The sequence below is a fragment of the Brassica napus genome, chromosome A9, assembly GCF_020379485.1.
Source record: "Brassica napus cultivar Da-Ae chromosome A9, Da-Ae, whole genome shotgun sequence".
NCBI classification, from domain to species: domain Eukaryota; kingdom Viridiplantae; phylum Streptophyta; class Magnoliopsida; order Brassicales; family Brassicaceae; genus Brassica; species Brassica napus.
In genome coordinates, this window is record NC_063442.1 from 24049093 (window position 1) to 24065733 (window position 16641).

General features: G+C 27.5%; 2 long non-coding RNA genes across 2 annotated transcripts; both read left to right on the top strand.

Annotated features, from left to right (window-relative positions):
• The first annotated feature begins 10511 nt into the window (after positions 1–10511).
• LOC106405326 lies at positions 10512–10769 on the top strand. The gene is made up of 2 exons (XR_001281326.3): positions 10512–10617; positions 10732–10769. It is a non-coding gene; the product is annotated as an uncharacterized LOC106405326 (long non-coding RNA).
• A 2111-nt stretch (positions 10770–12880) lies between these two features.
• LOC111211352 lies at positions 12881–15749 on the top strand. Its single transcript, XR_007315980.1, has 3 exons — positions 12881–13006; positions 13121–15320; positions 15435–15749. It is a non-coding gene; the product is annotated as an uncharacterized LOC111211352 (long non-coding RNA).
• The last annotated feature ends 892 nt before the right edge of the window (positions 15750–16641 follow it).

Below are 16641 nucleotides of genomic sequence, written 5' to 3' on the forward strand. Positions count from 1 at the left end.
GAAAACCTTGGGGGCTCAAAGATTCAGGTTTTTAGTTTCGTGCAGGATAGAGTAAACAAACGGGTTAATGGCTGGTTTTTTAAGTTCTTTACAAAAGAAGGAAAGGAAGTGATTATTAAATCGGTGGTTACGGCATTACCAAATCATGTGATGTTCTGCTACCAATTGCCTAAGGCAACCTCAAAAAAACTGACAGGTGCGGTAACCCAATTTTGGTGGAGCCCAGGGGGAAGTACGAGAAGAATGCATTGGAAATCTTGGGACAAAGTATGTGTTAGCAAGGAGGAAGGAGGATTGGGTTTTAAAGACATCACTGATTTCAATACAGCGATGCTTGGTAAACAGTTTTGGTGATTGATTGAGAAGCCAAATACTTTATTTGCTCGCGTTTTTAAAGGTCGGTATTCCAGGAACGCCTCACCCCTGGAACCGATTCGCTCATACTCTCCGTCATATGGCTGGCGGAGTATTACATCAGCTAGATCTCTGGTTAGCAAAAGACTAATCAAACGGGTGGGATCAGAATCTTCTATCTCTATATGGAATGATCCTTGGCTCCCAACCACTCGCTCATGACCAGCAAATAAAAACCAACACAATCTCTACCCAGACCTCGCAGTGGATTCTCTTATAGATCCCAATTTGCGAATTTGGAACTCGCAGGCACTTCAGGCTTTAGTGGACCCACAGGATGTGAAAATTATCGAGAGCATACCACTGAGCAGATTCCAGATGGTAGACAAAGATGGATGGCATTTCGCAACAAATGGGAAATGCACGGTTAAATCGGGATATCAGGTAGAAAGGGTTTACCCGGATAGAGAAAAACCACCAATATTGTTTGGACCTACGGTCGATGGATTGAAGTCATTCTGCTGGAAAGTCAGGTGGCCACCAAAGCTTAAACATTTTCTCCGGTAGTTGGTGACATGGTGTATAGCGGTCAAGAAAAATTTACAAGCGCGAGGGATAAGTGGTGATATATGTTGTGCAAGATGCGGAGCTGACGAGAAATCGATAAATCATGTGAATGTCCTCCAGCACTTCAGGTTTGGGCTCTCTCAAAGATACCATCAAATCTAACTATGTTTCCAATACAATCCCTTTTTACAAATATGGATCATCCTTTCTGGAGAGTCTTTTCGCAGTTAGATGATCATCAGTTTGCATGGATATTATGGTATATCTGAAAAGGAAGGAATAGTAAGGTGTTTAGCAATATGGATATTGATCCTAGAGATACGCTCAAATTGGCGGAAACATAATCAACCCTTTGGGCTGAAGCCCAGATAGTGAATGAACAGAGGATGGTCCCACAGGTAGAGATTATGTCTTCACTGTCAAATCCAGGTCAATGGGGTTTCGCAGATGGTTCCTGGAAAGAGAAAGATTTTTTCTCCGGACAGGGTTGGTACAATACTTTAGAAGGCTTCGATGGGTTGCTGGGGGCGAGGAATGTTCGGGCTAGTCTCTCTCTCCTCTCCATGCGGAGATGGAAGCACTACTCTGGGCTATGGAATGTATGAGGAACTTACGTCAATTTCAGGTTACGTTTGCAACGGATTGTTCTCAATTAGTGAAGATGGTTTCGGAACCAGAAGTGTGGCCAGCTTTTGCAAGTTATTTGAAAGACATTAAAACCCTGAGAGAAAGTTTCCTCTAATCAGAGATCGTCCAAGTACCAAGAGCACAAAATACAAAGGCGGATAGCCTAGCACGCAGTGTCAGGATTCGGCCGTTTTTCGTCGTTCACATATATCAATATCTCCCGGTTTGGTTTACAGAGTCTGTATGAGTCTGTAAAGTTGATGACAAAAATAAAAATAAATTTTTTTCATAATATGTAAAACTAATTTATATGTAATGTTTTTCCCGCGTCTTGACCTAGTCTATATAGTATAAGAAGAGTCTCCCTCTTTATTATACTGTTACATCAGTATTCAATGTCTATTTAACTGCCACATCATCTTAGATTTCCAGCAAACTTTATATAGCACTAGTGGTGTACCTGCGCTTCCTGCAGGGTGTAATTTTTATGTCTCAATCAGTGTATGATTATTAATCTTAGGTTGTTAAATGAAGATGTTCATGAGATGTAATCATGTAAGTATTAGGACTTGTTTCATGATAATTTTATGTTGGTTTTGTCGTCAACGTGATGCCTAAAAATTTATATTGGCGTGTAGGAGTGGACATTTTACCAGATATCCGAAGCCGCACCCGAACCCAATCCAAAAAAATGAACCAAAATAGCAAAATATTCGAATAGGTATTGAATTAGGAGATATTGGATATCCAAACCCGAACGGATAATATCCGAACTTGGATATCCGAAGATAACTGAACATATGTATAATTAACCTTATATTTCTAGTTTACATCTCTCATTTTATATAAAATAGTTATATTGATACTACACATACTTTAAGTTCATATGATATACATACAATTACGGAGAAAATGATTTATTACTCAGTTAAAATGCATGTCAAGCTTTTTATTTCAAGAATTAATAAAACAATTACATCCAAAATTTAAAAACAATAATCAAATTAATGTCTTTTTAGTTTCAAATGTTATGTCCAAATCTATTAACCATTTAATCTATTAAAAATAAAAACTGAGCTAAGTGAAAATTATATTTTTAAATACAAAAAAAATTGAGAACTGAAAATTTTAAATGTTTTTTCAAAATCTAAATATCCAATCCGATCCGAAATAACCGAATCCGAACTAAAAATACCCGAAGCCGACCCGAAGTACAAAAATACCCGAACGGGTTCTAGACCTCTATACCAAGATACTCGAAAATCCGAAATACCCGATCTGAACCTGAACAGGTACCCGAACGCCGACCCCTGTTGGCGTGTGTTGAATTGCCGTTAAAGGTTTTATGGTCCATACAGGGTTTGTTATGTTGCCGTATGGGTGGGTGTTGTGTACTAACAAAAATGTCCTTTTTTTTAAAAAAATGTGTCTTTTTAAAATAGTGTAATCTATTCTAAAAAGTTTTACATACAAATAAAACTATTAGGGATGGCAATTGGGCTCTCCCGTCCCAAACCGCTGCGGGATCGTCTTCTGGCAGTACACGGCGGGACCGTCCCGTGCGGGATGCGGTCGTCAAACTAGCTGCCCAATCCCATACCGCTAAATGTGTAAGCCTTCACGGGCCATCCCACGGAACGTCACATAAAAACATAATACAAGCTGCTTCAAGCTGCTTCTGCTTCACCTGCACGGATATTAGCTCATTCCTGCCAAATCTGCTTCTACCTGCATAAACAAACTTACCAACATCGAGTCATAACTTCAGCTGAACCACCAAACATAAACATGATTGATCCTATTCTAACAATCAATGTTGGTTCAGCAGCTGATCAAACATGACCGAGTTCATGTTTATGTTTATATTTAAAGTCATCTGCTTCTCTTCAGCTTATATGATTTTATACAAAACATAAACATGATCGATCATAGCATAGTCTCTTGCTTACAAGTTACAACTTATACACGTTTATACACGTTGGTTGCTGTTTCTGATCATAGTCTCGATCAGTTTTTAGTTTACTTATCAATATTTGTCGATCAGTTTTTAGCATAGTCTCGATCAGTTTTCAGCTGCAAGAAACCACTTAAAGGTGAAAACAGAGAACAGAGAGATGATTCTGTACAAGCGACTACTGAAGTTGGTGAGACATTACTACATTAGCTGTTGTTAAGACTAAACCTAAGCATAACTCACGTAGAAGAAGAGTTTTTGGGGAAGCGCAAGATTTGGACTGAAGCGAAACACCAATGTAATAAAGCAAAGTCACTTTCATATTGTCTTAACCAAAACACCAATGTAATAAAACAAAAAAACCCAATCATAGTACTGAAACAAATCCAAGAAATTGAAACTTGAAATCCCAACTTGTAATAAAACAAAACAGCAAATCAAGAAAGATATCAAACTTCCTCATCATCATTCTCCTCATTGGCAATGGAGTCAAAAGATGGCAATGTCTCCTCTTCAGGATCAATTTCATCTTCTGTAAATTTTTAATATTGCAGTTAATTAGTGTTTAAGATAATGGTACTATACAACTAATTATAATGTAAGATATTTACCATGTTCATAAGCTTCATATCCTTTGATCCAATTCCTAGTGCATATCAGAGCTTGCACATTTTTTGGGAGTAAAAGGCTCCGGTATTTGTTAAGAACTCGCGACCCAATACTAAAGAAGAACTCGCGATCCAATTCCTACTCCATCATCTTTTAATTTTTTTTATTCTTTAAACTTTATGCAGGTGCCAACTTGGGAAAAACACCCAAAGGAACATGTTCTAAAACACCAAAGAATATTTGGTGTTGCAGTTCCATTACACACTGCCAAAGCACCAAAGCGGATTGTGAGAAGATTTGTATCTGGTAGTATCTGGGGCCGTTGAATTTTTACCAAAGAGAATTTCTATAATTATATGTTCCAATTATTTTCATATTTCTATTATTCAAATTTAAATAATAAATAGAAATTCCTATTCTACAGGAGCAGGTAGTATTATGTACTAAATGTTTTAGAATTTCTTTGAAAGATCAATATATAGAGTTGTCTTTCTAACTTTCTTCAATTGTATTTAAGAAGTTTATAAATTTTATAGAAAAGGAGAATAAAACTACTGTAGCTGTTTAACTGAAATTTAAATGTTGTAAGTACTTTGTAAATTAAATTAAATAAAAATATATAACTTCAAAACATATTATAAATTATATGAATTGATATTAAATAAATTAATTAATAAAAAAATAACAATTTTCACCATTCTCGGACTTGGCCGATTCAAAATATAACACAATTGCTTAAGATAATAAGATAATATACGGTTAAAAATAATCCATAAGGGGTGGGTCTTCTCAAATATGGTCCCACTAAAATTTTATAATAAAAATTAATAGATAAATTTTGTATAAATGTAAGCAAAACATTATTTTGTTTTCACCATGAACTCAATCGCTAATTATTCTTAGCCATTCACAACATTTTGATATTGTTTTATCATTTTACATGTAAAACACATTTGCATTATATAATCCATATCTTATATACATCAAATTATTTAACAAGAACAAGTTGAAAGCGATAGTTTAGATTAATTAATATATAAGCCAAGAAAAATATGATTTTTTATTTGACATAAAATAATTTATTTAATATATGAATGATCAAACTAAATTTTTGCTAAACAAATAATATATCATATTTGCACCACTACTAATTACATAAATTTTATTGTACAATAACTGAAAAGACATAACTTGGTGTTTATGCATCTTACAGGAAACAATATATTATTGATATCAACAAGGTTATTGATGAGAAAGAGTTTTCATTGAATTTAAAGATGAGGCTTCAATAATGCATACAATATTACTGACATTGTGATCCTGTTTTATCTTGGAAAATGGTCGTTTATAGCACTATTATTATTATTATTAAGTAATTCTCACATAAAATATGTCATTTTGAAAACCAATAAATAATATAATGGCAACCAATAAATAATATGTCATAAAATATGTCACAGAAATCTATATAAGTAATTCTCACATAATTTTTAGTCTATTGTATTTTCCCTTATGATAGTCTTTACAATATTTTGATTATTATATAGATTTCTTACGGAAATCTGTGTTTGGCAAATAATAAAAAAAAATTCTTTATTTATTTCGCCATAAAAATACTTTTTGGTAAATTAGAACTGTCAAGTAAATTAGTACCTACAATAATATTTCACTTCAATCAGCAAATGGCCCACTTTCATAATATATATATAGATAAATCCATTTAGAATCGAAGACTCTATTTTTTCATCTAAAATAAATTAGTAAAAAATATATATTAGCTACTCTTTGCTAATTTAATTTGGCCGCATGTTTAATCTTTCAAAGTTACCCATATATATATATATATATATATATATATACATAAGGATGTACTTTTACGTGGTGATATATCCAATCAAAAAATAAAATGAAAATTTTGGAACTTTTTAACATAAATATATTAGAATATAAGGAGAATAAAAGTTGCCAATAATTATATTTTCAGATTCTTCAGATTATCATACGAAACATTTTCAGGGACATATATACATGTTCACATATAAGGATATCGATAAAAAAATAGTAAATGCTAAAACTGGTAGTTAATCTATTGCTAGTTTATTTTATCCACATATTTAATCGTTCAACGTTACATATATATATGATTGTCGTTAATAGGTATGTTTAGGTACTGACTTATTGTATCAAAAATGAAAAATGAATGTTTTGAATAAAATTTAACATAAATATTTTAGGATATAAAGAAAATAAAAATAACCAATCAATTTTAAAAAAAATTTATGGATAATTCTAAAAATAGTCTTCAAAGACCTATATATATGTATATGTTCATACGTAAGGTTTCCTAAAATAAACACACAAAGCATTTTTTTATTGTGAAGGTTTACAATGTCGGCATCGAAAATTGCTATATTTTGTATCGTTCTAATTTGTCTTGTTAATCTTTATGAATGTATGTCATATATAGCTAACGTTCCATCCAATAATCTACCATCGTTACCATTAAATTAATATTAATATACTCCATGATTTTTTTAATTTTTTTTATTGTTTAAACTTTATGCAGGTGCCACCCTGGAAAAAAAGCCCAAAAAAACATGCTCTAAAACACCAAAGAATGTTTGGTGTTGCAGTTCCAGTACACACTGCCGAAGCACCAAAGCGGATTGTGAGAAGATTTGTATCTGGTAGTATCTAGGGCCGTTGAATTTTTCTGAAGAAAATTTCAATAATTATATATTCCAATTATTTCATACTTCTATTATTCAAAATTTAAATAATAAATAGAAATTCCTATTCCACAGAAGCAGTTAGTATTATGTACTAAATGTTTTGGAATTTCTTTGAAAGATCAATATAAATAGTTGTCTTTCTAAATTTCTTCAATTGTATTTAAGAAATTTATAAATTTTATAGAAAATGAGAATAAAACCACTGTAGCTGTTTAACTGAAATTTAAGTGTTGTAAGTACTTTGTAAATTAAACAAAATAAAATACATAACTTCAAAATATATTATAAACTATATAAATTAGTATTAAATAAATTAATTAACACAAAAATAAGAATTTTAACCATTCTCGGACTTGACTGATTCAAAATATAACACAATTGTTTAGGATAATAAGATAATATACTGTAAAAAACAATCCAAAAGGGTATGGGTCTTCTCAATATGGTCTCACTAAAGTTTTATAATAAAAATTAATAGATAAATTTTGTATAAATGTAAACAAAACATATTTTGTTTTCACCATGAACTGAATCGCTAATTATTCTTAGTCATTCACAACATTTTGATATTGTTTTATCATTTAATTTGTAAAACACATTTGCATTATATAATCCATATCTTATATATATATATATATATATATAATTATTTAACAAGTACAAGTTGAAAGCGAAAGTTTAGATTAATTAATATATAAGCCAAGAAAAAATTGATATTTAATTTGACATAAAATAATTTATTTAATATATGAATGATAAAACTAAATTTTTGCTAAACAAATAATGTATCATATTTACGCCATTACTAATTACATAATTTTTATTGTACAATAACTGAAAGTACATAACTTGGTCTTTATGCATCTTACAAGAAACAATAATTATATTATAATAAATATAATATATTACAATAAATATGTTTTAATAAATAATAATATAAGGAGAATAAAAGTTACCAATAATTATATTTTCAGATTATTCAGATTATCATGCGAAAATTTTCAGGGACATATATACATGTTCACTTTTAAGGATATTCATATGAAATTAGTAAATGCTAAAATTGGTAGCAAATCTATTGGTAGTTTATTTTATCCACATATTTAATCGTTCAACGTTACATATATATATATATATGGTTGTCGTTAATAGGTATTTTTAGGTGCTGACTTATTGTATCAAATACGAAAATGAATATTTTAAATAAAATTTAACATAAATATTTTAGGATATAAAGAAAATAAAACTGACCAATCAATTGAAAACAGTTTTTCTGGATAATTCTAAAAATAGTCTTCAAAGAACTATATATATGAATATGTTCATACGTAAGGTTTCCTAAAATACACACACAAAGCATTTTTTTACTGTGAAAGTTTACAATGTCGGCATCGAAATTTGCTATATTTTGTATTGTTCTCATTTGTCTCGCTAGTCTTCATGAATGTATGTCATATATAGCATATGTTCCATCCAATCCTCTAGCATCATTACCATTAAATTAATATTAATATACTCCATCATCTTTTAATTTTGTTTTATTCTTTAAACTTTCTGCAGGTGCCAACCCGGAAAAAAAGCCCAAAGGAACATGCTCAAAAACACCAAAGAATGTTTGGTGTTGCAGTTCCACTACACACTGCCGAAGCACCAAAGCGGATTGTGAGAAGATGTGTATCTGGTAGTATCTGGGGCCGTTGAATTTTTCCAAAAAGAATTTCAATAATTATATATTCCTATTATTTTCATAAATCTATTATTCAAAATTTAAAGAATAAATAGAAATTCCTATTCCACAGGAGCAGCTAGTATTATGTACTAAATGTTTTGGAATTTCTTTGAAAGATCAATATATATAGTTGTAACTTTCTTCAATTTTATTTAAGAAGTTTACAAATTTTATAAAAAATGAGAATAAAACCACTGTACCTGTTTAACTGAAATTTAAATGTTGTAAGTACTTTGTAACTTAAATAAAATAAAAATACATCACTTCAAAATATATTATAAATTGTATAAATTAATTAATTAACACAAAGATTAACAATTTTCACCATTCTCGGACTTGACCGATTCAAAATATAACACAATTGTTTAAGATAATAAGATAATGTACTGTAATCCATAAGGGTGTGGGTCTTCTCAAACACTAAAATTTTATAATAAAAATTAATATATATTTTTTTTATAAATATAACCAAAACATTGTTTTGTTTCCACCATGAACTTAATCGCTAATTATTCTGAACCATTCACAACATTTTGATATGGTTTTATCACTTTACTTGTAAAACACATTTGCATTATATAATCCATATCTTATATACATCAAATTATTTAACAAGAAAAAGTTGAAAGCCAAAGTTAAGATTAATTAATATATAAGCCAAGAAAAAATGATTTTTTATTTGACATAAATAATTTATTTAATATATGAATGACAAAACTGATTTTTTTTTCTAAACAAATAATATATCATATTTACACCATTACTAGTTACATAATTTTTATTTTACAATAACTGAAAACACATAACTTGGTGTTTATGCATCTTACATGAAAAAATATAATATTGTTATGAACAAGGTTATTAATGAGAAAGGTTTTTCATTGAATTTAACCATGAGACTTCAATAATACTTACGATATTACTGACATTGTGATCATGTTTTATCTTGGAAAATGGTGGTTTATAGAACTATAATTATTATTAAATTATTCTCACGTAAAATATGTCATTTTGAAAACAATAAATAATATAATGGCTACCTAGGCGTTAGTTCATATTAGATACATAATTTTTATTATTTTGTTTTTCTCTTATGATAGTCCTTACAATATTTTGATTATCATATATATTTCTTACGTATATCTATGTTTGGAAAATAATAATAAAAATATTTTTCTTTATTATTTCACCATAAAAATACTTTTTGGTAAATTAAAAATGTTAAGTAAATTAGTACCTACAATAAAATTTCACTTCAATCATTATATGTCTGACTTTCGTAATATATATAGATGAATCCATTAAGAATCGAAGACTCTATTTTTCCATCTAAAATAAATTAGTAAAAAAAATGTAGTAGCTACTCTTTGCTAATTTAATTTGGCCGCATCTTTAAGCTTTTAAAGTTAGCCATATATATATACATATGGCTGTACTTTTAGGTGATGATATCTCCTATCAAAAAATAAAATGAAAATTTTGGAACTTTTTAACATAAATATATTAGAATATGAGAATATAAGGAAAATAAAAGTAACCAATAATTATATTTTCAGATTCTTCGGATTATCATGCGAAACATTTTCAGGGACATATATACATGTTCAGATATAAGGATATCGATAAGAAATTAGTAAATGCTAAAATTGGTAGCTAATCTATCGCTAGTTTATTTTATCCACATATTTAATCGTTCAACGTTACATATATATATATATTTATATATATATATATGGTTGTCGTTAATAGGTATTTTTAGGTGCTGACTTATTGTATCAAAAACGAAAATGAATATTTTAAATATAAAATTTAACAAAAATATTTTAGGATATAAAGAAAATAAAACTAACCAATCAATTGAAAACATTTTTTCTGGATAATTCTAAAAATAGTCTTCAAAGACCTATATATATGTATATGTTCATACGTAAGGTTTCCTAAAATACACACACAAAGCATTTTTTTACTGTGAAAGTTTACAATGTTGGCATCGAAATTTGCTATATTTTGTATTGTTCTCATTTGTCTTGCTAGTCTTCATGAATGTATGTCATATATAGCATATGTTCCATCCAATCCTCTAGCATCATTACCATTAAATTAATATTAATATACTCCATCATCTTTCAATTTTGTTTTATTCTTTAAACTTTCTGCAGGTGCCAACCCGGAAAAAAAGCCCAAAGGAACATGCTCAAAAACACCAAAGAATGTTTGGTGTTGCAGTTCCACTACACACTGCCGAAGCACCAAAGCGGATTGTGAGAAGATGTGTATCTGGTAGTATCTGGGGCCGTTGAATTTTACCAAAAAGAATTTCAATAATTATATATTCCTATTATTTTCATAAATCTATTATTCAAAATTTAAAGAATAAATAGAAATTCCTATTCCACAGGAGCAGCTAGTATTATGTACCAAATGTTTTGGAATTTCTTTGAAAGATCAATATATATAGTTGTAACTTTCTTCAATTTTATTTAAGAAGTTTACAAATTTTATAAAAAATGAGAATAAAACCACTGTACCTGTTTAACTGAAATTTAAATGTTGTAAGTACTTTGTAACTTAAATAATATAAAAATACATCACTTCAAAATATATTATAAATTGTATAAATTTATTAATTAACACAAAAATTAACAATTTTCACCATTCTCAGACTTGACCGATTCAAAATATAACACAATTGTTTAAGATAATAAGATAATGTACTGTAATCCATAAGGGTGTGGGTCTTCTCAAACACTAAAATTTTATAATAAAAATTAATATATATTTTTTTTATAAATATAACCAAAACATTGTTTTGTTTCCACCATGAACTTAATCGCTAATTATTCTGAACCATTCACAACATTTTGATATGGTTTTATCACTTTACTTGTAAAACACATTTGCATTATATAATCCATATCTTATATACATCAAATTATTTAACAAGAAAAACTTGAAAGCCAAAGTTAAGATTAATTAATATATAAGCCAAGAAAAAATGATTTTTTATTTGACATAAATAATTTATTTAATATATGAATGACAAAACTGATTTTTTTTTCTAAACAAATAATATATCATATTTACACCATTACTAATTACATAATTTTTATTTTACAATAACTGAAAACACATAACTTGGTGTTTATGCATCTTACATGAAAAAATATATTATTGTTATGAACAAGGTTATTAATGAGAAAGGTCTTTCATTGAATTTAACCATGAGGCTTCAATAATACTTACGATATTACTGACATTGTGATCATGTTTTATCTTGGAAAATGGTGGTTTATAGAACTATAATTATTATTAAATTATTCTCACGTAAAATATGTCATTTTGAAAACAATAAATAATATAATGGCTACCTAGGCGTTAGTTCATATTAGATACATAATTTTTATTATTTTGTTTTTCTCTTAAGATAGTCCTTACAATATTTTGATTATCATATATATTTCTTACGTATATCTATGTTTGGAAAATAATAATAAAAATATTTTTCTTTATTATTTCACCATAAAAATACTTTTTGGTAAATTAAAAATGTTAAGTAAATTAGTACCTACAATAAAATTTCACTTCAATCATTATATGTCTGACTTTCATAATATATATAGATGAATCCATTAAGAATCGAAGACTCTATTTTTCCATCTAAAATAAATTAGTAAAAAAAAATGTAGTAGCTACTCTTTGCTAATTTAATTTGGCCGCATCTTTAAGCTTTTAAAGTTAGCCATATATATATATACATATGGCTGTACTTTTAGGTGATGATATATCCTATCAAAAAATAAAATGAAAATTTTGGAACTTTTTAACATAAATATATTAGAATATGAGAATATAAGGAAAATAAAAGTAACCAATAATTATATTTTCAGATTCTTCGGATTATCATGCGAAACATTTTCAGGGACATATATACATGTTCAGATATAAGGATATCGATAAGAAATTAGTAAATGCTAAAATTGGTAGCTAATCTATCGCTAGTTTATTTTATCCACATATTTAATCGTTCAACGTTACATATATATATATATATATATATATATATATATATATATATATATATATATATATATATATATATATATATATATATATATATATATATATGGTTGTCGTTAATAGGTATTTTTAGGTGCTGACTTATTGTATCAAAAACGAAAATGAATATTTTAAATAAAATTTAACAAAAATATTTTAGGATATAAAGAAAATAAAACTAACCAATCAATTGAAAACATTTTTTCTGGATAATTCTAAAAATAGTCTTCAAAGACCTATATATATGTATATGTTCATACGTAAGGTTTCCTAAAATACACACACAAAGCATTTTTTTACTGTGAAAGTTTACAATGTCGGCATCGAAATTTGCTATATTTTGTATTGTTCTCATTTGTCTTGCTAGTCTTCATGAATGTATGTCATATATAGCATATGTTCCATCCAATCCTCTAGCATCATTACCATTAAATTAATATTAATATACTCCATCATCTTTTAATTTTGTTTTATTCTTTAAACTTTCTGCAGGTGCCAACCCCGAAAAAAAAGCCCAAAGGAACATGCTCTAAAACACCAAAGAATGTTTGGTGTTGCAGTTCCACTACACACTGCCGAAGCACCAAAGCGGATTGTGAGAAGATGTGTATCTGGTAGTATCTAGGGCCGTTGAATTTTACCAAAGAGAATTTCAATAATTATATATTCCAATTATTTTCATAATTCTATTATTCAAAATTTAAAGAATAAACAGAAATTCCTATTCCACAGAAGTAGCTAGTATTATGTACTAAATGTTTTGGAATTTCTTTGAAAGATCAATATATATAGTTGTAACTTTCTTCAATTTTATTTAAGAAATTTATAAATTTTATAGAAAATGAGAATAAAACCACTGTACCTGTTTAACTAAAATTTAAATGTTGTAAGTACTTTGTAAATTAAATAAAATAAAAATACATCACTTCAAAATATATTATAAATTATATAAATTAATTAATTAACACAAAAATTAACAATTTTCACCATTCTCGGACTTGACCGATTCAAAATATAACACAATTGTTTAAGATAATAAGATAATGTACTGTAATCCATAACGGTGTGGGTCTTCTCAAACACTAAAATTTTATAATAAAAATTAATATATAATTTTTTTATAAATATAACCAAAACATTGTTTTGTTTCCACCATGAACTTAATCGCTAATTATTCTTAACCATTCACAACATTTTGATATGGTTTTATCACTTACTTGTAAAACACATTTGCATTATATAATCCATATCTTATATACATCAAATTATTTAACAAGAAAAAGTTGAAAGCCAAAGTTAAGATTAATTAATATATAAGCCAAGAAAAAATGATTTTTTATTTGACATAAATAATTTATTTAATATATGAATGACAAAAATGATTTTTTTCTAAACAAATAATATATCATATTTACACCATTACTAATAAAATAATTTTCAGTTATTTTACAATAACTGAAAACACATAATTTTTATTTCATGTAATATGCATCTTACATGAAACAATATATTATTGTTATGAACAAGGTTATTAATGAGAAAGGTTTTTCATTGAATTTAACCATGAGGCTTCAATAATGCTTACGATATTACTGACATTGTGATCATGTTTTATCTTGGAAAATGGTGGTTTATAGCACTATTATTATTATTAAATTATTCTCACGTAAAATATGTCATTTTGAAAACCAATAAATAATATAATGGCTACCTAGGCGTTAGTTCATATTAGTAACATAACTTTTATTATTTTGTTTTTCTCTTATGATAGTCCTTACAATATTTTGATTATCATATATATTTCTCACGTACATCTATGTTTGGAAAATAATAATAAAAATATTTTTCTTTATTTATTTCACCATAAAAATACTTTTTGGTAAATTAGAACTTTTAAGTAAATTAGTATCTACAATAACTTTTAACTTCAATCAGTATATGCCCGACTTTCATAATATATATAGATAAATCCATTAAGAATCGAAGACTCTATTTTTCCATCTAAAATAAATTAGTAAAAAAAAATATAGTAGCTACTCTTTGCTAATTTAATTTGGCCACATCTTTAAGCTTTTAAAGTTACCCATATATATATACATATGGCTGTACTTTTAGGTGGTGATATATCCTATCAAAAAATAAAATGAAAATTTTGGAACTTTTTAACATAAATATATTAAAATATAAGGAGAATAAAAGTAACCAATAATTATATTTTCAGATTCTTCGGATTATCATGCGAAACATTTTCAGGGACATATATACATCTTCTCATATAAGGATATCGATAAGAAATTAGTAAATGCTAAAATTGGTAGCTAATCTATTGCTAGTTTATTTTATCCACATATTTAATCTTTCAACGTTACATATATATATATACGGTTGTCGTTAATAGGTATTTTTAGGTGCTGAATTATTGTATCAAAAACGAAAATGAATATTTTAAATAAAATTTAACATAAATATTTTAGGATATAAAGAAAATAAAACTAACCAATCAATTGAAAACAGTTTTTCTGGATAATTCTAAAAATAGTCTTCAAAGACCTATATATATGTATATGTTCATACGTAAGGTTTCCTAAAATACACACACAAAGCATTTTTTTACTGTGAAAGTTTACAATGTCGGCATCAAAATTTGCTATATTTTGTATTGTTCTCATTTGTCTTGCTAGTCTTCATGAATGTATGTCATATATAGCATATGTTCCATCCAATCCTCTAGCATCATTACCATTAAATTAATATTAATATACTCCATCATCTTTTAATTTTGTTTTATTCTTTAAATTTTCTGCAGGTGCCAACCCGGAAAGAAAGCCCAAAGGAACATGCTCTAAAACACCAAAGAATGTTTGGTGTTGCAGTTCCACTACACACTGCCGAAGCACCAAAGCGGATTGCGAGAAGATATGTATCTGGTAGTATTTGGGGCCGTTGAATTTTACCAAAGAGAATTTCAATAATTATATATTCCAATTATTTTCATAATTCTATTATTCAAAATTTAAAGAATAAATAGAAATTCCTATTCCACAGGAGCAGCTAGTATTATGTACTAAATGTTTTGGAGTTTCTTTGAAAGATCAATATATATAGTTGTAACTTTCTTCAATTTTATTTAAGAAGTTTATAAATTTTATAGAAAATGAGAATAAAACCACTGTACCTGTTTAACTGAAATTTAAATGTTGTAAGTACTTTGTAACTTAAATAAAATAAAAATACATCACTTCAAAATATATTATAAATTATATAAATTAATTAATTAACACATAAATTAACAATTTTCACCATTCTCGGACTTGACCGATTCAAAGTATAACACATTTTTTTAAGATAATAAGATAATGTACTGTAATCCATAAGGGTGTGGGTCTTCTCAAACACTAAAAGTTTATAAGAAAAATTAATATATAAGTTTTTTATAAATATAACCAAAACATTGTTTTGTTTCCACCATGAACTTAATCGCTAATTATTCTTAACCATTCACAACATTTTGATATGGTTTTATCACTTTACTTGTAAAACACATTTGCACTATATAATCCATAACTTATATACATCAAATTATTTAACAAGAAAAAGTTGAAAGCCAAAGTTAAGATTAATTAATATATAAGCCAAGAAAAAATGATTTTTTATTTGACATAAATAATTTATTTAATATATGAATGACAAAACTGATTTTTTTCTAAACAAATAATATATCATATTTACACCATTACTAATAAAATAATTTTCAGTTATTTTACAATAACTGAAAACACATAACTTGGTGTTTATGCATCTTACATGAAACAATATATTATTGTTATGAACAAGGTTATTAATGAGAAAGGTTTTTCATTGAATTTAACCATGAGGCTTCAATAATGCTTACGATATTACTGACATTGTGATCATGTTTTATCTTGGAAAATGGTAATTTATAGCACTATTATTATTATTAAATTATTCTCACGTAAAATATGTCATTTTGAAAACAATAAATAATATAATGG